Here is a 19,398-nt window from a genome sequence, read left to right on the forward strand (position 1 = left end):
TGGGTGTACACAGAACTCTCTGGATAGGTATTTTTATTTTCTTTGGAAAGATCCCTAGGAGAGGGATTGCCAGGTCATAGTGTGTAGGTCCCTTTTTAATGTTCTGAGGTACCTCCAGACTTCTCCACAGGGGTTGAACCAATTTATATTACCACCACCAGTTTAAAAGTGTTTCATTTTCTTCACGTGGTCACCAGCACTTGTTTCTGTACTTCCTGAGGTATGGCATTCTCACAGGTGTGAAATGATACTCAATATTGTCTTTGTTTAATAATCACCAATTTTGAGCATTTTTTTTCATGTCATCTGGATATCTTCTTTGGTGAAGATTCTGTCTATGCCCTCTTCTCATTTTTGTTTTTAATTGAAGGGGAATGTTAATATGTAAATGCAGTTTCTCATCTGCCTGTGGTAGGAGTCTGTAGAACACTCTCATCCCCAACTTAGTTCCTTTTCCACTAATCTTCATGAACCATGATGATTACTTTCAGTGTGCCAAAGCTGTTCTGTTTGATGTAGTCCCACTGATTTTTCTTTTTGTTTTCCTTGTTTGACTTGATTTTTTCAAACGTGTCTGCCTTGCAGACACGCCACAGAGTATTCCACCAATGTTTTCTTCTTCATATTTGATAGATTCTGATCTCACATCCAAGTCTTTGATCCACTTGGAGTTTACTTTTGTGCATGGTGATGTATGGTGGTCTTGTTTCATTCTTCTGTGGGTTTCAACCAACCTTTCTCAGCACCATTTGTTGAAAAAACTTTTTGGATCCCTTGACAAAGATTAGTTGTCTGTAGGTATGGTGGCTTATATCTGGGTTCTTATTTCCATTCCACTGGTCAGAATGTCTGTTTTTGAACCATTACCAAGCAGGCTTGATTATAATAACCTTGTAGTTGCTATAGTTGAGATCAAGAAGCATGATCCTCCATTCTTGGCTTTTTTGTTTGTTTGTTTTCTTCCTCAAGATTGCTTTAGCAATTCTAAATATTTCCTGGCTCCAGATAAACTTGTTAGCTTTTATTTTTATTCCCTTGAAGAAATTTGGTGGAGCCTTGATAAAGATTGCATTAAATCTATAGATGAGTCTGGTTAGAATAGGCATTTTAGTGATGTTAATTCTTCCATCCCACAAGCATGAAATTTCCTTCCATTTCTATGTGTATTTTTCTGTTTCCATTAGTATTAACTCAATAATTTTTTGGTGTACAAGTTTTTCTCCTCCCTTCCTAGGGGTATTCCTAGCTACCTATTTTTTTTATGTGTGTGCCACAGTTTTATATGGCTCATATGAGAAAAAGGTCTATGTGTGTTCTTAAATACAATCATTTAGAGTGTTAAAAAGCCAAATGGGAATTTTTGTGCACAGGAGAGAATGATAAGTAATTTTAAAACTATGATTGTATTATGAAAATTCAAATAGAGTCAAATGAGTATTTCAAGTTCTTCAAAACTGAGAGCATTTTAATCAAGAGAATTTTTCTTACAGTATTTAAAGAACAATTATTTTAGTATGTCAGTTGTATAGTGTAAACCATTAATCTAACAGCTTTACAATGCTTTAGATTTACTATCTTATACAAAAATTTCCTCACTACAAACAGTTTGTTATTTTAAATAGACCATATAATCTTCCATAGAATTCTGGTGTATTTCTCGCAGCATAGCCAGATTGCCACTTCATATTAATTTAGAGGTTAATAGGAAAAACAGAGCTTATGAAAGCATTTCTTGCTGTAGGAATATAGTACAGGTTTTGGCAACTATGTTTTCCAGATTTTAAATATTAGTATACCAAGAGGAATATAATTTATACTGAAACGGGGGCAAACAAGCTTCTACTTAATAATGTTCTCCAATATCATTTTTTTCCTTTGAAAAGTAAGAGGAAATTTTTATTATGATAAATCATGCTTCTATTTTCTATGCATTATTACTAGTAAGACTTGTTATCATTCATTTTTATCAGTATGTACAATTTAATCATTATTCCTAATGAATGTTTACAATCTATTCCTAGAGTAAGATATTTTTCATTTAATCTTTTCTTGCCCTTGTAAGATCATCATAGTAATAAAATTTATAATCCTAAAGGGTAATGAAAATAATGACTATAACTACATAACTTTAAATATTCTTTATAAAGTTACAAACCAGGGCTGGGCAGTGGCTACAGGGTTAAGTGCACATAATACTATGAGCAAAGACCCACGCAAAGGACCCAGGTTCAAGCCCCCGCTTACCATCTGCAGTGGGGATGCTTAACGAGCAGTGAAGCAGGTCTTCAGGTGTCTCTTTCCTTCTTTCTCTCTCCCTCCCTCTCTTATCTCCCCTCCCCTCTCAATTTCTCTCTGTCCTAGCAAATAAAAAATATAAATAAATAAATAAAGGGAAAAAATGGCCTATAGGAGCTGTGGGTTCATAGTGCTGACACCTAGCCACAGTGAACCCTGGTGTCAATAAAAAATATATATAATAAAGTTACAAACCTAACAGTTTTTGAACTCAATCTTTCAGATTGTTTTTAAATCTAAACAAATGTTCTTAGTATTTGTTTGGGGAGAAATAAATTCTGAGATCTTCAGTTTCCCTCATTTCCTCTGCTTATATAACAGGACCTTAGAACAAATGGTTCTAACTTTTATATTAAAAGACCCTTCACCACTCTCAGGCCCCTCCTCCTTCCATCAGAGGCAACAATCATACCCATTAGGAAGGTCATTGACTTTGCGAAACTTGGAAAACAGCAGCTACCAGAAACCCACTAGAATAATATCTCCAGCAGGTGACAGATTAGTTGGAACAAATTGGAACCATTGCAGTTCAGCCATCCTGACTTCTTTCAAGCTGTTTTTAAAATGTCGTCATTTTAATACACGATCTAAGCCCTATGGAACAGTCCACAGCAGGTTAATTTAAATCATATGATGTGTCACTGCCCTCAACTGACATGAGCTCTATTCCATGTGTGAAGCCATAATAAATCCATTCCCAACCAAGGAAAATTCCCCATGAGAAGGTGAACTAATCCAGGCCTCACACTGGCATGCTAGCCCCCTGTAATTGAAAGCAGGGCCACCTGTTCTCAGTACAGTCGGCCTATAGAGAGAAAATTAGCATGAGACCAGATACTTCTTATATTAAAAGTCATTCATACTTCTTGCAAATCTTAATTCAGCTGCAAACTACTTGGTATGACATCATCCAGAAACATAGGAATGTGTCCACTTGATCTCAGTTTAAAAGTTGAATTAGCCATAGAATTTCTTAACTTTGAAATGAGGTGTGTTTTTTTTTTTTTTCTTAATTTAATGAGAGCTGACACATGAGAAGAAATAGAAAAGGTGCAGATTTTTCTAATTAACTTAGGGTCATTTGCAAAACATTTGAGCTCCCTGTTTTTTTTTTTTTTCATTGTTCTTTAGCTGACACATTTTTGAACTAGCACTGCAATCATGAAATGACATTGAATATCAGTGAACAACAAAAAACCTTCACCAAATTGAAAGAACATTCTCAAGTTGTTTCTATTTTATTGTAAATTAGCATACCACATCCATCATATAAAGTGTTTTATTAAAACAGAGCTATAATTGCAACTTCATATTTATTTTGGAATACCTGCTATCTCTAGTTGAAATACACAGCCATGGATACTTTTTTCCTTAATAAAATCATTCCTTTCAACTCTCCTTGTTTGGCCTGTTCATTAGTATACCTACCTTGTGTTAATATTAATTTTTTTTCTGTTTTCATTCCTAGCTTTGGGCTGGCTTCATCTCTAACCTGATTTGATTTCCTTTTAAATATTTATTTGACTTTTTAATTGGGTTTAATCCTATTTTAAATACTGTTTTCTTATGTTTTGTGAATTAACTTTCTCTTTTACAGCTTATAATGATTTTAATTGTACTTTTTAGTTAAACTTAGACTTTATTAATATGAACCTTAGGTCTTGAAGCCTGCAGTTGATAAGGGATCACACTTTCACCCTGGAACCGTTTTGGATGTATCCATAAATTAGAGCAAGATATATACCTGAAAGCAAAAGTACACAGTAGTCTGCAGTGAGTCAGTATAAAGTTCATAATGAAATAAGGTCTGCTTAGATGTAGATACCCTCCTCCCCTACTTCCTATTACACTTCCCTCCCTCACTCACTCCAAAGCTAACTTTATCAAAGCAAGGACTGCAAAAGCTGAATAAAGGCAAGAGACTGGCATACTTTAACGATGACTGTTTAGTCACTATCAGGCCACCCCATCAGCTGAGGCCCTATTCAGGGAGTCCTAAGAGTCCCAAACAGACATGATGGGCCTAGACCTCGAATAAATCCCCCTCTCCATTGTTACCAGTCAGTCATCTCTATCAGGAACAACAAAATAGACCCCTTTGTGGGCCCCCATAGTAGAGGATCTATCAATAGGTTTGTCACTGTAATTTCTAAGGGAAAAATCAATGCTTACTGCTAGACTATGCATAGATTTCTTTTATTGACACTTCACAATTATAAAATTTAAGTTGCACAGTCTGTTGTGATGCAGCCATAATGTTATAATATGGTTGCCATTGTAAATACAGTTGGAACTTTGGTCCTGTCACATGATTCTGACCTTTTTTAGTCCAGTTCCAGAGCCTCACTATGTGTGATAACACATCACTGCTCAGTGGCCATCCCCACGGAAATTTTATCATTGTTTTATTTTAGAAAAAAGAGGGGAGAGGGAGAGAGGAGATATGGAGAGAAGAAACACCACAGCACCACCCCACTACCCATGATGCTCCCAAGGTGCTGTCCATCATGTCTCATGTAGTGCCAGGGATGGACTCTAGAACTGACCTACTGGCTTCTTTTTCTGTAATGGAAATAGTAAGATCTAGTCTCTTAATACAGTATTCAGCTAGTTTTATTGATATGAATATGAAATAAAGTCTTTAAATTGCTTACCCCCTAATATTTCAAATATTTATACATGTTTTTCTCTTGGTGAAATCTGCCTTTATTTTATCTCATTACTTAATTCATTACTGAGTAGGGATTGATTGAGATAAATCTTGAAAGTGACTGACCCAGGGGGCTTAAGATACCTGAAAAAGCTGACCCAAATAGCTTATTGACATTTTTTGGAGTATAAAATGAAAAGTAAGAAAAATAATTTATTTTTAGGAGCTGGACCATAGCTTCCCTGGTAGGGTGTACACTTTGCCATATGCAGGATCCCCTCTGTTTACACTCTGACACCACAGCATGATGCTTTGGTGTCTCTTCCTCGCTTTGTGTATCTTTCCCTGTCTCTCTATATCTGAAGTTAAGAGAATAAAAATTTTGGCCTGGCCACAGTGAAATCTCACATACATGAAGTCCTGACATTGAAAAGGAAATATTTTTAACACTCTCACTTCCAACGTTTTCCGTCATCATATGCCAGAGTTCTTTGCTTTGGTGCACTACACCACACCCAGTCCAAGCTTTACCATTTGTTTTTCCCTGTATTTCCTTTTTTTTAAATATAATTTTCCCTTTATTGGGGGGGGAGGATTAATGGTTTACAGTTGACAGTAAAATATAGTAGTTGGTACATGTGTCATATTTCTCACTTGTCCACATAACATTCTGAGCCCCCTCCTAGGTCTGCCTGGCCATCATGTTCCAGAACCTGACACTCCCCCCAACCCCAGAGTCCTTTACTTTGATGCAATAAATCAATTTATTTCTTTTCTTCTTTTTTTCTTTTCATTTATTTAATTTATAAAATAGAAAATATCAATAAAAATCATAGAATAACAAGGGTATAATTCCACACATTTCCCACCACCAGAGTTCCAGACCCCACCCCCTCCACTGGAAGCTTCCTTTTCTTTGGACCCAGGGTCATTATGGGGTACAGAAGGTGGAAGATCTGGCTTCTGTAATTGCTTCTCCACTGAACATGGGTTGTTGGCAGGTTGATCCATACTCTCAGCCTGCCCCTGTGTTTCCCTAGTGGGGCAGGGATCTGGAGAGGTGGAATTCCAGGGTGCATTTTTTGAGGTCATCTGTCTGGGGGGTCAGGTTGGCATCATGGTAGCATCTGCAGCTTGGTGTTTGGAACGTGTATTCCTTTGCTTCTTCTTTTCTTGTGGGACTTGGTTCAGTAGTTCTTGTAAGGTGGGGTTGATTGTGGCAAATTCCCTTAGTTCTTGAAAATTTGAGAAAACCTTTATTTCTCCCTCATATTTGAAGGATAATTTTGCAGGATACAATATTTGTGGCTGGAATTCCCTCTCCTTTAGAACTTTGAATATGTCATTTCACTCCCTCCTTGCCTCTAGAGTTTGTGAAGAGAAATCTGAATAAAGTCTTACAGCTCAGCTTTTGTATGTAACTTCTTTCCTTTCCCTAGCAGCCAGCAAAATTTTTTTCCTTGTTGTTGACTTTTAATAGTTTTACAGTAAGGTGCCTTGGCATTGATCTTTTTGTATTTATAAATCTGGATAGTTGTTCTGCCTCTTGAATGAGAATGTTCTGAGGGTTTCCTAAGTGAGGGAAGTTCTCAGCTAAAATTGCTCTGAAAATGGACTCTGGGCCTTTGGCCCTGTCCTCCTTCTCAGATAAACCTATCACTCTTATATTCGATCTTTTGATGGAGTCTGCAATTTCACAGAGAGTTGCTTCAGTCTTTCTGAACCATCCCTGTCCCTCATCTTTGAATTGAAAGAGTGGGCTGGCCATATCTTCTAGATTGGAGATTGTTTCTTCGAATATGTGAGTCTACTTCCTAAGCTTTCTACCTGGGCATGGGTTGCAGTTAGAGTGCCTTTTACTCCCTGGAGTTCTGTTTGAAATTTTTCTTTCATGCTTTTTAACTGCTTAATGATTTCTGACTGAAGTTCTTTCAAGATTTGAAGATTCTTAGTGAACTCTGTCGTAAGTTCCTCTCATGAGTTTTAATTCCATAGTAAAATGTTCTTTTAATTCTTGCTTAAATTCTTAGAGAGTCTTCATAATGAGCTTTCTATAGTTTGTTTCTGACAGTCTCTCTAAATCTGTAATTCCTTGGATTTCCTCAGTTTCATTTCTGTCTGGCTGATATGGCATGGTTGACTGTTTAGTTCTTTATCTCCGCTTATGCATTTTTTGTGCTGGTTATTGATGGCCAGCAGGTGGTGCTATTGTGATTTCTAGGATTCTCTTGTTTGTATGATCTGCATGGGTGAGATGAGGTGGGGGGGGTTGCTTTGGGCTGTCTTTAATCACAAATGCCTTGTTTTATGTTGTGTCCTTGCCTTAAATTCAGAAGACTAAAACCAGGTCAAAGATTGAGAGGTTTTAAACCCCTTTCTCTTTTCTTCCAGCATTAGAAACAATAGTACTTGCTTGCTGTGTTTAAAGTGAAATTGCCAAAATGGCGCAGCTCAGTGCCCATGCCACCTGGAGCTCTGATTTGACTTTGCTATTCTTCAGCCTGCTCCCCCTTTCACGCCAACTGCACACAAGCACCCTCCTGAGACTACAGAACTTTAAGCTGTAGATTATGACTTCAGTTGGGTCTCTTGTTGTATTTACTTGTTGTTTGGGGAGGCAAGGCGACTCAATCCCAGTTACTCCATGGCCATGCCTCCCAGAAGCCCCCTTTATTTCCTATAAAGAAAGCGTTTTTCTGGGGAGTTAAGCGATAGCGCAGCAGGTTAAGCGCACATGGCGCAAAGCCCAAGGACCAGCATGAAGACCCCAGTTCGAGCTCCCGGCTCCCCACCTGCAGGGTAGTCGCTTCACAGGTGGTGAAGCAGGTCCACAGGTGTCTGTCTTTCTCCCTCTCTGTCTTCCCCTCTTCTCTCTATTTCTCTCTGTCCTACCCAATAACAACATCAATAACAACAACAATAATAACTACAATGATAAAACAACCAGGGCAACAAAAGGGAATAAATAAATATTTTTTAAATGTTTAAAAAAAAAGCGTTTTTGAATCTGAGTAAATAGTTCAGCAGAAGAGCCTAGGACTCATAAGGACTGTAAGGACTCATAAGGACTCAGGCTCAGTTGTTAGCAATGAATATGACAGAGCTGAGTGGTGCTCTGTTCTCTCTTCTTCCTGCTCCTTCTCATTCTTTAGTAAAAACAAAAGTAAATTATTGTAATGAATCAATTTCTTTTAATAGTTCCTCACTAATTAAGCCTTTGTCTTTTTCCCCCCTCATTCCACACATCGGGCCAAGGCTAATACCTTATTCACTAGAGTCCTGTCTTAATTGTTTTACAGACATAAAAACATCTGTCTTCTATATTTAAGCTGTAGACACATTAACAAAACAGTAGAAAACTGACTTTGACACTTTCCAAGTTTTAGAAGTTTCAATTTACGGTATCATCTTTATCATAGTTTTCCCTGTGGTTTATGAAAATGAGTTAAGCTTAATATCAGGATATCAATTAGTAGTAAGTGGAGCCAGATTTTTTTTTTTTTAATGCAAGAGAACATTTCATTGCTTCAGACCTTACTTTTTCAGCTATACTTGAGTTTTATTTTAGTAAAAAGTAAGGAATTTTTTTATGGTTTTAACAGCTGATTTATTTATTGCTTTTTGGGCTTTCTACACCAATTCCACTGTTCTCTGTTGATTCCTTCTGTTTCCTCCTGTATCAGACAAAGAGGGTATTGGAGAAGGAGAGGAGAAACACCATAGCTTTGCTCTGCTACTTATATAGCTTCCCTTGTCTGTGGTGTACTCATGGGTTTCCTGGGACTCAAACCACATTCCTTAAGTGTAGGATAGCAGTTTCTTTGCCAGGGGAGCTATACCCCTGCCCTTTAATTTTTTTTAATTTTTATTTTAATAGGATTGTTTCATTGAAATAGTAACTTTTTGTTTTGGTGCCAGAAATCAAACCCAGAGTGTCCTACATGCACTATATACTGTATCATTTAGCTCTGACCCCCACCCCCAGTCCCAGTCCCAAACCTGTTTCTCATGTCAGATTTTCCACTGTGGAATCAGTCAACTATATGAATTACTTCCCAGCAATGTTCAGTGAAGGGTCTTTCAATCTTCCTTAAAAGTTCAGCTGACAGTACAACCTCCAGGCAACTACCCATAGAATCACAGAAACTCCTTGTGAGGTGGTGAGAGGTAAGAAGTCATTCACAGGGTCTCATGCAGAGAAATCAGTGGTGTGACAGTTATTTATTTTTTCTTCATGTGCTCTACTTCTGTGAGAATTCTTTCCCCTACGGGTGAAAATGAGGGTAACTAGGAGATGACATCTAAGAACATGCAGTAGCATTAAGTGAAAGAAAAGGGAATGTCTTGTTTCTCCTAACTTTGCAACTTGCATTCAGCTCTTCTTCCCCTTAATCCATGTAGCCCCATGGCTTCCCAAAGACAAAGCCCTAAGTCTTTAGTTGTCTCTGTTGGAATAGTACTTGGTCATCTCTTCTATTCTAGTAACTCCCAGATGCCTTCAGTTTTAACTGATTATCCAGTTCCAAAACTATTTTTCACCTTCCTATTAGATTATGTTTAGTTATTTAAAGTAAGCATGCCCACATCAGATGGGATGCTTCCCCTCCTCCCTTCCTTACACTTAGTATAGTCTTCAAATTTCTTTGCATGTCAACATTTGAAACATTCTTTCAGTCACAATTTTACTTTTGATTAATCATTTTTATAACAACTGTTTTTAGTACTTCCTTGAGCTGTCTCTTCATTACTCCTGTCACCTTGTATAGGTTCCTTTTCCTGATTACTTCCTCAAGGTGTTCCCAGGCAGTTTACACTTACAAGTCTCCTTTCAGTCAGTCAGTCCTGTTCCCTGTATCTTGCTAGATTAGCTTCCCCTGTCAAACTTATGAATCTTGACTCTCTCCTCTCCCTACCCCCCCCCCCCATTCATCAAGTCAAAACTCCACAGTCCTTAAGGCCATCTATAAACTAGTGTTATCTGGGCTCTCCAGGCCTAGCTCTCACTAAACAAGTTATCACTAAGTAGGATCATTTTAATTTTTAAACCTAAATATTTTCTATAACATAAGAAAGTTGTTCTAAGATTCCTTTAAGTTCCACAATTATGATGACCATAACCAGTGGAATTCTTTCTTTACTTTGCAAATCAGTGTTTATGAACAATTACAAACTTGCAGATGTTGATATAAATACAGTATAAAATAAAATACAGTTCCTTGGAGCAAGTGGGGCATTTGCTTTTCTGTGTCTCTATCCCTGGATTCTATCCCCAGTATCACATAGGAGCACCAGGGATAACACCAGAGGAGCTCCATGGAGGGTGGAGTGGTGTCTCTCTGTCTCCCTCCCTCCCTCATTCTATATATGTATATATACTGGGGGGCAGCTCCGTAGTATTGCTCGTGTGCTGGGCCTAGGGTTCATTCCCCAGCATTGTATCTATCTTAACTCTTTCAATTTACATATTGAAGGAACAAACCTTGTAGACTTTACTAGTTCATAGTTTGCATGTGCCCCTGTCTTTATTTTCCCTGCATATTAATTGGTAATTGGATTAATCTGATTCAGGCTTGTTTGTGCAAGACAGTTTTATACTGATAATGTTCAAAGGTCTTTTTTGTGGTGTTAGCTGAGCCACTAATGCTCAATACATGAGTTCATTAGGTGTTGCAAACAGTATTATTTTAGTTTTAGCATTCCTTTTTTTCTATGTTAGAAGGAATATTTCCCTTTATAAAGATATGGGGAGGGGGTAGGTGGCACCTTACCCAGTTTGGTTGAGTGCACATACTACCATACTCAAGGACCCAAGTTTGAAACCCCACTCCTCACCTGAGGGAGCAGGAGTGGGACATGCTTCACGAGTGGTGAAACCAGTGTGCAGGTGTCTTCTTTCTCCCCTCCATCTCCGCCTCTCCTCGCAGTTTCTCTCTGTCTTATCAAAGAAAATAGATGAGGCTGGTGGGGGTGGGAGAAAAAATGGCCACTGGGAGCAGTGGCTTAGCAGTTCTGGCCCCAAGCATCAGTGATAATCCTGCTAGCGATGAAAAAATAGATGAATGTATGAATGTGGGGATCTATAAAGGGGATGTAGTAGCATTCTTCATTGACTTAGTTACTTAATAGTATTCACCAAAGAAGGGTAGGATAAATACTTACTTCTCTTTATTAGCTCATTTTCAAAAATGAGGTTTGGTTTTTTTTTTTTTTTTTTTTTAGTTGGAAGAAAACTTTTTTCACAGTGTACAATTATATAAATTTTAAATCTCTTACAATTTTATTTGTTAATTGTATCTCAGAAAACCTTGATGGAAAACAAGCTCATTTTTCCACTGTATGTCACTGATGACCAGTGAATTGTTTGGCATTATTCTGAGCTCAGTATTTTTTTATGGTGTTCAGATTATTTTTTCATTGACAGCAGGGGCTTCTATAAATTGGTGTAATAGTTTTTAATTTACCTCCAGTCTGGAATCTTTTCTGCCTTATCTCAAAACAACCTTGTATGTTCCCCAAAAAACAAATCCACTGTCTGTAAATATAAGTATATGCCATCACTAGGAATTAAAAAAAAAAAAAAGACCCACTCCCCACCTGCAGGAAGGGACACTTCACAGGAAGCAAAGCAGGTCTGCAGGTATCTATCTTTCTCTCTCCCTCTCTATCTCCCACTCCCCTCTGTATTCTTCTCTGTCCTATACAATAAAATGGAAAAAAAAAGGCCACAAGAGCAGTGGATTCATAGTCCTGGCACCAGCCCCCAGAGACAACCCTGGAGGCAAAAAATTAATTAATTAGTTAATTAAGTAAAAAGTGTTTAGTTTTTATCAGAGGACAGTATAGTGTGAAAAGACAGTTCTTGGGCATACAAATATGTATGTAAACAGTTAAGCTAATACTGATATTGGCCAGACTGCAGTGAATAGCACCATGAATTGCCTGCCCTTAACCGACCCAGTCAAGCATGTATCTCTGAGTCTTCTCAACAACACAAGTCAACTTATGCCCAGTTGTACTTGCTGTATCATTGGAGTGTTCGGTCTCCCATCACTGAGGCCTTTACATTTCACACTCCCAATGAGTACTTTGTAAGTTTTCTAGCTTTCTTTCACACTAGAGAATCTCAGTTTCCCTCTCATATCATCATGAATTCCTTTACATGGACACTGTTACAAAAATCTGAATTTGAGTTGCTAAATAAGAAGAAAAAAAAATACTACCATCTAAAAAAGAAAAATACTTTTCATGATAGTTAATATGATTCACAATGTCAAAATTGATTATGGGTTTGTCTCTGTATTTTGCACTTAATGCTTCCATTATTGGGGGGAAGAGACCCTGTCATTCCTGTGTCCCTACAAAGCCACCAATGTATGCACTATTTTCCTAGCCAGACTTCCTTGCCTGAATTTTTGTCTTTTAGAAATAAAATTTCAGTTATCCAGGAAGTGGTGCAGTGGATAAAGGATTGGACTTTCAAGCCTGGGGTCCTAAGTTCAGTCCCCAACAGCACATGTACTAGAGTGATGTATGGTCCTTTCTCTCTCCTCCTATCCCTCTCATTAATAAATAAATGATTAAAAAAAAGAAAGTAAATTTCATAAGGCAAAATACTTAACATAAATGCTATGATTTGTGTATAACAAACCATATTGAACCCATTGGGTTTTGATAATAGATCTCAAAATACATCATAAATGTAAGTAAAGTTGGAACATCTTAAGTGAGAAAATTGTTGAAACAGCTTTCGGGATTTTTTTCCAGTTGATGTTTGGTCCCCGCAACAACGTGTGCATTAACATAAACTTTGGGGAATCACCTCTACAACTTGAATTCCTTCTCTGATTTTATTAGGACAATATGATTCTTTTCCTTTCACTATTAAGTCATCTCCTAGGGTGATGGAAGCATAAAATAAATGTAATTTATTTTCATCTGTCTGATCTCCTCCTAAATCAGTTGTTACTCCATCCTATTTCCTGGTGGCTGTTCAGAAAGTTTTGAAGGACAATTAGAATCTAATAAGTGACAGGCATGGGTTTACATGGTAACGTGAAGATACACAATATGTTCTGAGGATGATGAACAATTATATGTGACAGAGAAGATGATTCAGCTGGAAGATTCTCTGTACTGCACATTCCTAAACTCTAACTTTTGAAAATAATATACTAACTAATATTCATTGAGAATATGGAAAAAATTGCAAACTTAAAAAAAAAAGATTCTGAAAGTAATTGGAATAAAATCCACATTAGCAGTCTGTGCTCAGTCCTTTATCTCATTATATTTCCATATTTTTAATAAAACATTTTTGTAGGTTCCCACTGTCTCTGTTGAATAAAACTTCCTAATCTGTTTATCTTTTCATCATAATGAGTTAATGCTTTTCATCCGTTTATTTAAGAGAAACAGTTACAAGATTGTTTTCCTCATATATGAATATAAGGAAACAGCAAACTATTAAACAAAACAAAAGTACCTCCATTTATTACATTTTTATTGGGGGGAGTAATGGTTTACAGTGTTGGCATGTGGGTACATTGTTTTTATTTATTTATTTATTTATTCCCTTTTGTTGCCCTTGTTTTATTGTTGTAGTTATTATTGTTGTTGTTATTGATGTTGTTGTTGGATAGGACAGAGAGAAATGGAGAGATGAGGGGAAGACAGAGAGGGGTAGAGAAAGATAGACACCTGCAGTCCTGCCTCACCGCTTGTGAAGCGACTCCCCTGCAGGTGGGGAGCTGGGGACTTGAACAGTCCTTATGCTGGTCCTTGCGCTTTGCGCCACATGCATTTAACATGCACTACCGCCAGAGATAGGTGTTTTTAAAACACTCTCACCCCAAATTAGGTCCATCTTCTTGTACCAGGTCCTGAAAGGCTCCCCTCCTCCAGCCCCTCACTCTTTCTTTCCCCAGAGTCTTTCACTTTTGTGCAATACCTAATCTAAGTTTTACTTTGTGTTTTCCCTTTCTGTTCTTGTTTCTTAAGTTCTGGACATAAATGAGATCAGCCCATATATATCCTCCTCTTTCTGACTTAACTCACGTAACTTGATTCCTTCAGCCTTGATCCAAGATGAGGTAAAGAAGGTGAGTTCATCAGTCTTTATCGCTGAGTAGTATTCCATTGTGTATATCTGACACAACTTTCTTAGCCACTCATCTGTTGTTGGATCCCTGGGTTACTTCCAAATTTAGGCTATTACAAATGGTGTTGCTAAGAACATAGGTGTGTTCAGATCTCTTTAGATAGGTTTGTTTGTTTGTTTGTTTGTTTGTTTGTTTAGGATATATCCCTATGAGAGGAATGCCAGTCATAGGGTAGGTCCATTTCTAGCCTTCTGAGAGTTTTCAGACTGATCTCCACGGGGCTTGAGTGAATTTATATTCCCACCAGTAGTGCAACAGGGTTCCTTTACTCTCACAACCTCTCCAACATTTGTTGTTACTGTCCTTTGTGATGTATGACATTCACAAGAGTGATGTGGTGCTGTCTCATTGTTGTCTTTATTTGCATTTTTCTGATAATCAGTGATTTAGAGCATTTTTTGATATCTCTGTTGGTATCTCGTGTCTGTTTTGATCTCTTTGGCAAATTGTATCTTCTCTGCATTTTTGGATGGGGTTTCCTTTCTATTTTTAAATATTTATTTATTTATTCCCTTTTGTTGCCCTTGTTGTTTTATTGTTGTAGTCATTATTATTACTGATGTCATCGTTGTTGTTGGATAGGACAGAGAGAAATGGAAAGAGCAGGGGAAGACAGACAGGGGGAGAGAAAGATAAGACACTGCAGACCTGTTTCACTACTCGTGAAGCAACTCCCCTGCAGATGGGGAGCCGGGGGCTCAAAGTGGGATCCTTACACCTATCTTTGTGCTTTGTACCACGTGCGCTTAACCCGCTGCGCTACCGCCTGACTTTTTTTTTTTTTTTATGGCTGAGTTTAATAAGCTGTTTCTGTATTGTGGTTATTAACCTTTTGTCTGATGTGCTATTAATTGCTGACATCAAAATGGTGAAACAAGTGGGAGAAACAGGTAAAAGGGCTGTATGGGTGTTGATAGAGGGTTGTGTGAACTTTTTTAATCAATTTTTTAAGAGTATATAGCTGTGCTAGCGAAACAGGACACTTGGATAATGTACTCCTTTACCATGTGCAAAACGCAGGCTTCTACCACCACATTAAAAGAAACTTTGGCGCTGTGGTCTCTTTGACTGTCTTTCTCTGCCTCTGTGTTACTGTCTTTAAACAAATATTTGTACATTGCTCAATTTATATGTTTAAAATGCCAAAGTTTATATTGCAGAATTTTCCTATTTTTAAAAATAGTTATTACAAAGTTGGAAATATTTGCAATAAAGGGTACTGATTTTATCTCACACATTCATTCATTCGTTCGTTCATTCATTCGTTTATTCATTCAATTTTTTGTTGTTGTTATCTCCGGGGCTTCAGCATTTGAAGCCAACATGTTCAAACAGAAAACCAGAGAAAGAGAGAGAGAAGGGGCCAGGCAGTGGTACACCTGGTTAAGTGCATGTGGGAGTTACCATGCACAAGGACCCAGGTTCAAGCCCCTGGTCCAGTCCCCAGTTGCAGGAGGAAAGCTTCATGAGTGGTGAAGCAGTGTGAAGCTGCAAGTGTCTCTCTGTCTCTCTTCCCTTCTTTATACTGTCCTATCAAATAAAATTATAAAGTTTAAAAAAAAACTAGAAGAGAAAGGGAGACACCACAGCACTGAAGTGTCTACCAGTGTCATGGCACTCCCATGTTCTGTACTGGGGCCTTGGCACATGGTGAAGCAGACACACTTCCAGGTGAGCTATCTAACTAGCACTAAGTTTCTACCCTGAAAATGGATTTGACTAGTTCATGGGTATGAAAGTCTGGAGATACTACATAATAAAAATAATGGTACAGATCTGATGAATTATTAATTCTAGCAATGACTTGCTGATTTTAATTGAAAGAGTCACACTCATGATTAACTTTACTTTTTTATTAGTGATTTAGTAGTGACTTCCAAGATTGTATGATAATAGAGTGATAGTTTCACTACCAGTGTTTTATGTCCCTACGACTCTCCAGTTCCCCGAAACCGTAGTTCTCCCAGGGTCTTAGAGATAAGTTGACTTTTTTTTTCTACTTTTCAATTCCTGTGCTTTGATTATATTCTGCATCTGAGTGGAGCTATCCAGTGGTTGTGCTTCACTTCCTTACTTCACTAAGCATAATCATCTCCAGTTCCATCCATTTTGTCCCAAATGATACAATTTCATCTTTTTAAATTGCTAAGTAGCTTTCATATTTTGGCTATTGTGAATAATGCAGCTATGAACTTGGGAGTGCTTATGTCCTTTCAAATTACTGTGTTCATGTCTCTTGGATAAATGCCTAGGAGTGATCATGCAGGGTCCTAGGTATTTCCATTTGTATTTGTTGAAGGGTTCTCCACACTGCCCTTCGTAATGGCTGCATCGGTTGGCATTCCCACAGGCAGTGTACAGAGTTCTTTCTTTTCTTTCCACATCTTTGCCAGTATTTAATGTTTTCTTATTTTATTGATGGAGACCATTCTCACAGGTGTGAAGTGGAATCTCAGTATGGTTTTAATTTTCATTTCTCTAATGATAAGTGGAGCAGAGCATTTCTGCATGTGTATTCACTGATGGACTTTATTTTTTCTGTTTGTTTTAATATTTTTATTTATTTAGTAATTATTGGCTAGAGACAGAGAGAAATTGAGAGGGGATGGGGGAAATAGAGAAAGAGACAGACACCTATAGCCCTGAAGTTTTCTCCCTGCAGGTAGGGACCAGGGACTTGAACTTGGGTCCTTGCACACTGTAAGACTTTATACATCACTTTTGATGATTTTTATTCTTTCATATTTCTTTTCTTTTGATGAACCATTGCTTTGAAAGGAATTCTTCACATTAATGGATAAACTCATTTCAGCTGTTTTGAGGACTCTTGTTTATATAGTACTGTTCATATACCTGAAATGGGATTGCCCAGCCCCTCCATTACACATAAAACAAGATAGGTTTTTCAAGAAACATGATGGGGACCTGGAGGGGGTCAAGCAACAGTGAGAAACTGTGGCCACCTAGGAGATACCATGCACAGAGGCTGCACAACACACACAAAAACATACCAAAAAATTAAAGATAAATGATGAAAATGTTTAAACATCACTTTGTTTCTTATAAAAAGTTAACAGTACCTGTTGTGTGTTTCTGTCACAACTATAATAAATTTTTGAATTTCTCCAAACTGTTGTTGTTTCTCCAAACTGTTATCATTAGAGAATGTATTGACAGTTCTAAATTAAGATTACTCAAAGAGTAAAATTTTTATGCATACACAACATTTTCTGTGCTCATCCCGCGGGAAAAATAGTAAATAAATGACCAGAGTGTCCTACCAAGACCCTTCCTTTACCAGTGCACTGGTCTGAAAGGGTCATCCAGAAACAAGTGCCTCTAACAACTTAACATTAAAATTTCACATTTGAGGGGCTAGGGGATAGAATAATGGTTATGCAAAATGATTTTCATGCCTGAGGCTCTGAAATCCTAGGTTCAGTCCTTAGCACCACCATAATCCAGAGCTGAGCAGTACCCCTCTCTCTGTGTATCTTTGTATTTTCCACTAAAGTAAATGAAATAAATTTAATTAAATTGAACTTCACATTTCAGTTTTAAAAAGAAACACATAAATTTAAATAATTAGAAATATTGTATAATGTATACTTCTCTATTACTATTGTCAGTATTCTTCCCTGTAGCCATTCTAATACAGGTTTATATCATCTTATTAAATTATACTTTTGTATAGAATAATAATATTTAGTATATTTATATGTGCTTACCTGCCATTCAGATTTCATTTTTGGTTAAAAGATTAAGTTAGTCTTTTTGCCTAACTAGGCTATTTATTTCTTTGTATTTCAGGAGTTATTTGTATATTCTGGATAAAATTTTTGTCAGTTAAGTGATCTGCAGTATCCTCTTGCAATATACAGCGTTCCTTTTCATTCTCTGAACATTATTTTTACAGAGAAAAGCTTCTAGTTATGAAGTCCATAAATCAAACCTGAAACCTATATAATATTTTAATGCAGTGTCACTTCAATAAAAAATTTAATAGGGTTACATAGGGTCATACAAGTATAGAGGTGTAAAGCTAAACTACCAACATTGATATAATAGCCAGTGGTAAATCAGTATAATAATTTATAGTAACCAAGTCTAATAAAAATGCTAGCTATAAAGTTAGTCAATTAGTTAGAAACAATGTATTTTAGGGGCCAGGTAGTGGCGCACCTGGTTGAGCACACACGTTACAGTGCACAAGGACTCAGGTTCGAGCCCCCAGTCCCCACCTGCAGAGAGAAAGCTTCACAAGTGGTGAAGCAGTGCTGCAGGTCTCTCTCTCTCTCTCTAACCCTCTCGATTTCTGAGTGTCTCTATCCAATAAATACATAAAGATAATTTTTAAAATTAAATAATTAAAAGAAACAATGTATACTTATTTTGGAGCTGTACTGTTAAATATTTACATAGCACTCTAATTCCCAGACATCTAAATGTTTTTGTTTTGAGTGTATCAAAATTGTATTTTAAGATGTTTATTTCTTTATTGAAGCTATAAGTGTCCACAGCACCAAAGCTTCCTTCAGTGTGGTGGGGGCTGGACTCAAGCCTGTGTCACACACATGGCAAAGCAGCACATTATGCAAGTGGGCTCTTCACTTGCCCTTCACGATGCAATGGCCTTTATCTATGTTTTTTATTGAGGAGTTAATGGTTTACAGTAGTCTTTAACACACAGGCACAATTTTTATGTTTTTAAAGATGGTGTATGTGGGTTATGTCAGTAAGATTTTTTTTTAAAAAGTCTTTTCAGGTACAGAGTCCTTTCTTATTTTTTTAAAAAAGTATATACATACACACGCACACGCACACACACACACGCACATATGAAAAACTTCCTGGGAGGTGGCTCAATGGTAGAGCACAGGAAGGGTCCTGAGGTCAGTCCCTGGCACTGCATATAGCTGATTGGTGTTCTAATTTTCTCTTTCTCTCTAGTAATTAAATCAACTTTTGTTGTCAGGGAGGTAGTTTACTGGCTCTTTCTTCCTTCCTTTCTTTTCCTTTCTTTCTTTCTTCCTCTCTTTCTAATATTTTTAAATATATTTACTATTGGACAGAGACAGAGAGAAATTGAGAGGGAAGGGGGAAATAGAGACACCTACAGCCCTGCTTCATTACTCGTGAAGCTTTCACCCTGCAGGTGGGGACCAGGGGCTTGAACCTGGGTCCTTCTGCACTGTCATGTGAGCACTTAACCAGGTGTTCCACTGCCTGGCCCCAGGAGGTGGTTCACTGGTAAAGCACAGGACTTGCTTGCATAAGGTCCCACCATCAATCCCC

The 19,398-nt window shown here is 37.5% G+C and overlaps 1 protein-coding gene across 1 annotated transcript in view; it reads left to right on the forward strand.

Annotated features, from left to right (window-relative positions):
- Nucleotides 1–19,398, forward strand: part of VPS13B (vacuolar protein sorting 13 homolog B) — a 634,327-nt gene that overhangs the window by 426,388 nt on the left and 188,541 nt on the right. The window lies entirely within an intron of this gene.

This window comes from Erinaceus europaeus, chromosome 8 (assembly GCF_950295315.1).
Source record: "Erinaceus europaeus chromosome 8, mEriEur2.1, whole genome shotgun sequence".
Classification (NCBI taxonomy): Eukaryota; Metazoa; Chordata; class Mammalia; order Eulipotyphla; family Erinaceidae; genus Erinaceus; species Erinaceus europaeus.